At 44.8% G+C, this 6754-nt stretch overlaps 1 pseudogene; it reads left to right on the top strand.

Moving 5' to 3' along the window:
• Positions 1 to 2582: 2582 nt before the first annotated feature.
• On the top strand, positions 2583 to 3905 carry LOC126941683 (ferritin heavy chain-like; annotated as a pseudogene).
• Positions 3906 to 6754: the final 2849 nt, after the last annotated feature.

Raw genomic sequence — 6754 nt, 5'->3', positions numbered from 1 at the left:
AGGATATTAGATGGACCTTTCCATACTTTCTCTACCCTTTGAGAAATCAAGAGTCGGTGGTTTCATCACAGTGATACCCCGTGATGCCAGGGTAGGACCTCTATCAGTGTCTCCAATTTTCCTACTGGGCATTTATTAAGAGTTCCAGGCTGGGCTCAGTGGCTCACGCTCAGCACTTTGGGAGGGTGAGGTGGGTGGATCACTTCAGGTCAGGCGTTCGAGACCAGCGCAGCCAACATGGTGAAACTCTGTCTCTACTAAAAATACAAAGAATTAGCTGGGTGTGACGGCGTGCACCTGTAATCTCATCTACTCAGGAGGCTGAGGCAGGAGAATCGCTTGAACCCAGGAGGTGGAGGCTGCAGTGAGTCGAGATCTTGCCACTGCACTCCAGCCTGGGTGACAGAGTGAGACTCGGTCTCAAAAAAAAAAAAAGTCCAACCACTTACGTGGTGTCTAGATTTCTTACAAAGGCAGTTGGTAAATGTGTTGTTACTAGATGTGTGTCTTCATGATGGAGATAGTGTTTGGGGATAGTGTTTGGGACTTCCTATTCCTCTGTCTTATTGGCATCACCAATTCAGCAGTTTTGTAATTTATTTACATAGGTCTGGAAATGTATTTTAATTAGGTGCCATAGCATATTTTCTATTGGAAATACAGGATGTGGGGTGTGGGGGGGTGTGTGTGTGTGTTTAATGAGAGCTACTTTAAAAAGAAGATTGTTTTCATTATACTGTTACTAGTTCTTTTTTCTTTTTTATTTTTTTTGACGGAGTCTCGCTCTGTCACCCAGGCTAGAGTGCAGTGGCACGATCTCAGCTCACTGCAACCTCCGCCTCCTGGGTTCAAGTGATTCTCCTGCATCAGCCTCCCGAGTAGCTGGGATTACAGGTGCATGCCACCACACCTGGCTAATTTTCATATTTTTAGTAGAGACGGGGTTTCACCATGTTGGCCAGGCTGGTCTCGATCTCTTGACCTTGTGATCCACCTACTTGGGACTCCTAAAGTTCTGAGATTATAGGTGTGAGCCACTGCGCCCAGTCCTATTGTTACTAGTTTTTTATGTAAACGACATTGTTTTTCTATGTTACGGTCATGTCTTCTGTTAGTTTTAACAAATAGATCTCTTTATTCCCTTTCCTGCCCCCTGATTTTCCACCCTTTTCCTTTTTACTGGTCCCTACTCAGCCATTCTGGACAGTGGTGTTTCCTGGAGCCCTGGCCAGCCCCCTTTTCACCATCTTAATTAAAGGAAATGTATCCCATGTTTACTGGTGATCATGATACCTGGTATAATTTTGTTGCTTTAATGTTTGATTGTGATAATGTTTTTTTTTCCAAATTTCCTTTTCGGACTGATTTTTAATGACCCAATAATTTTTTGAGGTAAGTACTGCTGCTAAACATATTTTTCTTCTAAATCAGTTAAATTAATACGTAATACTAAAAAACTGTCTAATTGTTTGTTATGGTTTTATTAGTGGAATAAACTAATAAACTCCATTGGGCTTTTGTTAATGCCTAAATATCTGAATTTCATTGCATAAACTTGTATTTTTTTTTTTAAGATATGTGTATTTAATAGATATTGGAGTTCAAGTTTTGGGGGTTTTTTTTTGTTGTTTGTTTTTTGAGGCAGAGTCTTGCTCTGTCGCCCAGGCTGGAGTGCAGTGGCATGCTCTCGGCTCACTGCAAGCTCTGCCTCCTGGGTTCACGCCATTCTCCTGCCTCAGCCTCCCGAGTAGCTGGGACTACAGGTACCCGCCACCACGCCCGGCTAATTTTTTTTTTTTTTTTGTAGTAGAGATGGGGTTTTAGCATGTTAGCCAGGATGATCTCCATCTCCTGACCTCCTGATCTGCCCGTCTCAGCCTCCCAAAGTGCTGAGATTACAGGCATGAGCCACCGCCCCCAGCCTGAGTTCAGGTTTCTATATGGTACTTTTATGTTATAACATTTTTTAATAATTTTAATTTTTTTATTTTTGAGACAGGCTGGAATATGATGTCTGTCATAGCTCACAGCAGCCTCAAAATTCTGGGTTCAAGAGATCCTCCCCCTCAGCCTCCTGAGCATCTGGGACTACAGGCGTGTACCACCATCCCCAGCTCATTTTTAAATTTGTTTTGTAGAGATGATGTCTTGCTTTGTTGCCCAGGCTGGTCTTGAACTCCTGAGCTCAAGTGATCTGCCCGCCTCAGCCTCCCAAAGTGCTGGGATTACAACCATGAGCCACAACAGCTTGTTGTACAATTTTTAGTAGTTTGATATACAATAGTGTTTATAAACTACATTAAGTGCAATTTGTACATTTCCAGTGTCCCAAACTTGCTGAAATGCACATGAGGAAAAGTGGTGATTTTAAAAATCGTTGAAAAAAGTGAGTCCTTGAGACACAACTCCTCTTATTTAACTGTGTGTACATGGGATGTGCGTGCATTAGCGTATGGAGGCAGAAGCCTATGGTTTTCATCAAGGACACATCATCATGTGAAATAAGTTTTGTATTTTTTTTTAACAATTGAAATTATATCTTAAATGTTTTCCATGGCCTTAAATTTGTTCTCTGCTATCACATGACTGACTTAATCGTAAGAGTAGTAAAGTCTTATGGATGTCGATGTGTGTGTGTATGTAATGACCTTTTTTTTTTTTTTTTTTTTTTTTTTTTGAGACGGAGTCTTGCTCTGTCGCCCAGGCTGGAGTGCAGTGGCGCGATCTCGGCTCACTGCAAGCTCCGCCTCCCGGGTTCACGCCATTCTCCTGCCTCAGCCTCCCGAGTAGCTGGGACTACAGGCGCCCACAACCGCGCCCGGCTAATTTTTTGTATTTTTAGTAGAGACGGGGTTTCACCGTGGTCTCGATCTCCTGACCTTGTGATCCGCCCGCCTCGGCCTCCCAAAGCGCTGGGATTACAGGCGTGAGCCACCGCGCCCGGCCTGTAATGACCTTTTCTGCAGCTCCATGTTGGTACCCTTGAACTATTTCAACTTTTCTCACTGAGGTAACCTACTGTCAATTTACTTGTGAAGCCGGATGCAGTGGTTCATGCCTGTAATCCCAGCCACATGGGAGACCGATGCAGCAGGGTTGCTTGAGGCCAGGAGTTTAAAACCAACCTGGGCAGTATAGCAAGCCCTTGTCTCTAAACAAATTTTTTTGTGAGACGTTCTTTGCCGAGAGTTGCTGGGGTTTCCTGCTTCAACAGTGCTTGGACGGAACCCGGTGCTTGTCCCCGACCCCGGCTGGCCGCCCATAGCCAGCCCTCGGTCACCTCTTCACCACGTCCTCGGATCGCCCCAACCAGGACTCAGAGGGCGCCATCAACCGCCAGATCAACCTGGAGCTCTATGCCTCCTATGTTTACCTGTCCATTTCTTACTACTTTGACTGCGGTGATGTGGTTTTGAAGAACTTTGCCAAATACTTTCTTCACCAATCTCATGAGGAGAGGGAACATGACGAGAAACTGATGAAGCTGCAAAGCCAAAGAGGTGGCCGAATCTTCCTTCGGGATATCAAGAAACCCAACTATGATGGGCTGAATGCGATGGAGTGTGCATTGCATTTGGGAAAAAATGTGCATCAGTCACTACTGGAACTGCACAAACTGGCCACTGACAAAAATGAACCCCATTTGTGTGACTTCATTGAGACACATTACCTGAATGAGCAGGTGAAAGCTGTCAAAGAATTGGGTGACCACTGACCAACTTGCGCAAGATGGGAGCACCCGAATCCGGTTTGGCAGAATATCTCTTTGACAAGCACACCCTGGGGGACAGTGATAATGAAAGCTAAGTCTCAGGCTAATTTCTCCATAGTCATGGGGTGACTTCCTTGGTCACCAAGGCAGTGCATGCATGTTGGGGTTTCCTTTACCTTTTCTATAAGTTGTACCAAAACATCGACTTAAGTTATTTGATTTGTATCATTCCTTCAAATAATGATATTTGGTTCCTCCCCCCCAAAAAATAAAAAAATTTTAAAAAATTTTTTGTTTGTTTGTTTGAGGTGGAGTTTCTCTCTTGTTGCCCAGGCTGGAGCCCCATGGCACGATCTTGGCTCACGGCAACCTCCGCCTCCTTGGTTCAAGCGATTCTCCTGCCTCCGCCTCCCAAGTAGCTGGGATTACAGGCATGTACCACCACACCCAGCTAATTTTGTATTTTTAGTAGAGACGGAGTTTTTCCATGTTGGTGAGGCTGGTCTCAAACTCCCGACCTCAGGTGATTCTCCTCAGCCTCCCAATATGCTGGGATTACAGGTGTGAGCCACCACGCCCAGCTAGAAAAGATTTTTTTATTAGCCAGGTGTAGTGTTGTGTGCTTCTAGTCCCAGCTATTCGGGAAGCTGATGCAAGATGATCATTTGAACCCAGGAGTTCAAGGCTATAGTGAGCTACGATGATGCCAATGCATTCCAGTCTGGGCGACAGAGTAAGATTCCATGTCTTTAAATTCTTTTTCCTTTTTTTTCTAACTTATGATGTTACTTCTGTTACTTAAGTGATTCTTTAGGTTTAATTGTAATTGTTGAGGTTTTTTTTGTTTTTGTTTTGTCTTTATTTTGTTGAGATGGGGTTTCACTATGTTGCCCAGGCTGGTCTTGAATTCCTGGACTCAAGCAACTCTTCTGCCTCAGGCTCCCAAAGTGCTGGAATTACAGGTGTGAGCCACCGCTCTCAGCCTAATTGTAATTCTTAGATGCCTGGATTCAGGGCTTGCTCTGTCATTTCTAGCTCTTGGACCTTAGGCAAATTTCTTAGCATATCTGTGACATACTTGTCTCCTAGTAACATAGGAAAAAAATCTTTTTCTCATGAGCTATTGTAGGGGCCAGCCCTACAGGGTCTGTGGGTTTTTCTCTCCATGTGCGGAGATGAGAGATAGTAGAAATAAAGACACAAGACAAAGAGATAAAAGAAAAGACAGCTGGGCTCGGGGGACCACTACCAAGACGTGGAGACTGGTAGCGGCCCCGAATGCCTGGCTATGCTGTTATTTATTGGGTACAAAGCAAAAGGGGCAGGGTAAAGAGTGTGAGCCATCTCCAATGATTGATAAGGTGATGTGAGTCATGTGTCCACCGGACAAGGGGCACTTCCCTGTTAGGTAGCTGAGGTGGAGAGAGAGAGAGGACAGCTTACGTCATTATTTCTTCTATGCTCTTTTCAGAAAAATCAAAGACTTTAATACTTTCACTAATTTTGCTACTGCTATCTAGAGGGCGGAGCTAGGTGTACAGAGTGGAACATGAAAGTGAAACAGGAGTGTGACTGCTGAAGCACAGCATCGCAGGGAGACGGTTAGGCCTCCGGATAACTGCAGGAGGACTGATGTCAGGCCCTCCACAAGAGGTGGTGGAGACTCTCTTTCCTGGTCAGCTAAGCAGCGGGTGCTTTTCCTTGGCACTGATGCTACCGCTCTACCATGGTCCATTTGGCAACGGGCATCTTCCCAGACGCTGGCGTTACCGCTAGACCAAGGAGCCCTCTAGTGGCCCTGTCCAGGCATGACAGAGGGCTCACACTGTTGTCTTCTGGTCACTTCTCACCCTGCCCCTTCAGCTCCTATCTCCATATGGCCTGGTTTTTCCTAGGTTATGATTGTAGAGCAAGGATTATTATAATATTGGAATAAAGAGTAATTGCTACAAACTAATGATTAATGATATTCATATATAATCATACCTATGATCTGTATCTAGTATAACTCTTGTTATTTTATATATTTTGTTACACTGGAACAGCTCGTGCCCTCCGTCTCTTACCTCAGCACCTGGGTGGCTTGCCGCCCACAGCTATTATGTTGTTATATGAGTTAATACAGGTAACGTATTCAGAATAATGCCTTGCACATAGTGTTCAGAAAAGTCAGTCATTGCTATTGCCATTATCATCACAGTTTTTACTTCTGGCCAGTGTTTCTGTAAAGCCACTGTGGACCTTGTCATCTCTGAAGACATCATTCATGCTTTGGGTTTTTATTTGTATATTGATTGTATTGTCCACAAAACTGAAAACTCCACACAGATTTAGAGGCTATTATAACTACTTAGGGAAAAGTACAATGAAACAGAGAGACATAACTTGCTCCAAAATGCCTTCACGCTGGGCGCGGTGGCTCACGCCTGAGATCCCAACACTTTGGGAGGCCGAGGCAGGCAGATCACGAGGTCAGGAGTTTGAGACCAGCCTGGCCAACATGGCAAAACTCCATCTCTACTAAAAATACAAAAATTAGCCGAGTGTGCTGGCAGGCACCTGTAATCCCAACTCTCTGGGAGGCTGAGGCAGGAGAATCGCTTGAACCCAGGAGGTAGAGGTTGCAGTGAGTCGAGATCATGCCATTGCATTCCAGCCTGGGTGACAAGAGCAGGACTCCGTCTTAAAAAAGAAGAAGAAGAAGAAGAAGAAGAAGAAGAAGAAGAAAACCCAAAAAACTTCACGTGTTTAAGAATATAGGAAAAACTGATTCCGTTTCTTCTACTATTCTCTCACAACACAGAACGCTACTGTTAGCCCAGAGGTACTGGGTTTTCCCACACACACCAAGCAAGCAATCCTGCCACACACACCAGGTGCGTGTTCTCTCATTCCGTTCCATTCTGACACTATCTGCCTGGACACGGCATCAGATCCCACACTTTGAGGGCTCAGTCCCACAATAGTGCACACATTTCAATGCCAGTCTCAAGCACAGGTTGTGACCTGTGCTTACTGATCAGATATAAATCCTGGAGTCCC

This window comes from Macaca thibetana, chromosome 19 (assembly GCF_024542745.1).
Source record: "Macaca thibetana thibetana isolate TM-01 chromosome 19, ASM2454274v1, whole genome shotgun sequence".
In the NCBI taxonomy this organism is placed as follows: Eukaryota; Metazoa; Chordata; class Mammalia; order Primates; family Cercopithecidae; genus Macaca; species Macaca thibetana.
This window is presented reverse-complemented; position numbering and strand designations above follow the sequence as displayed.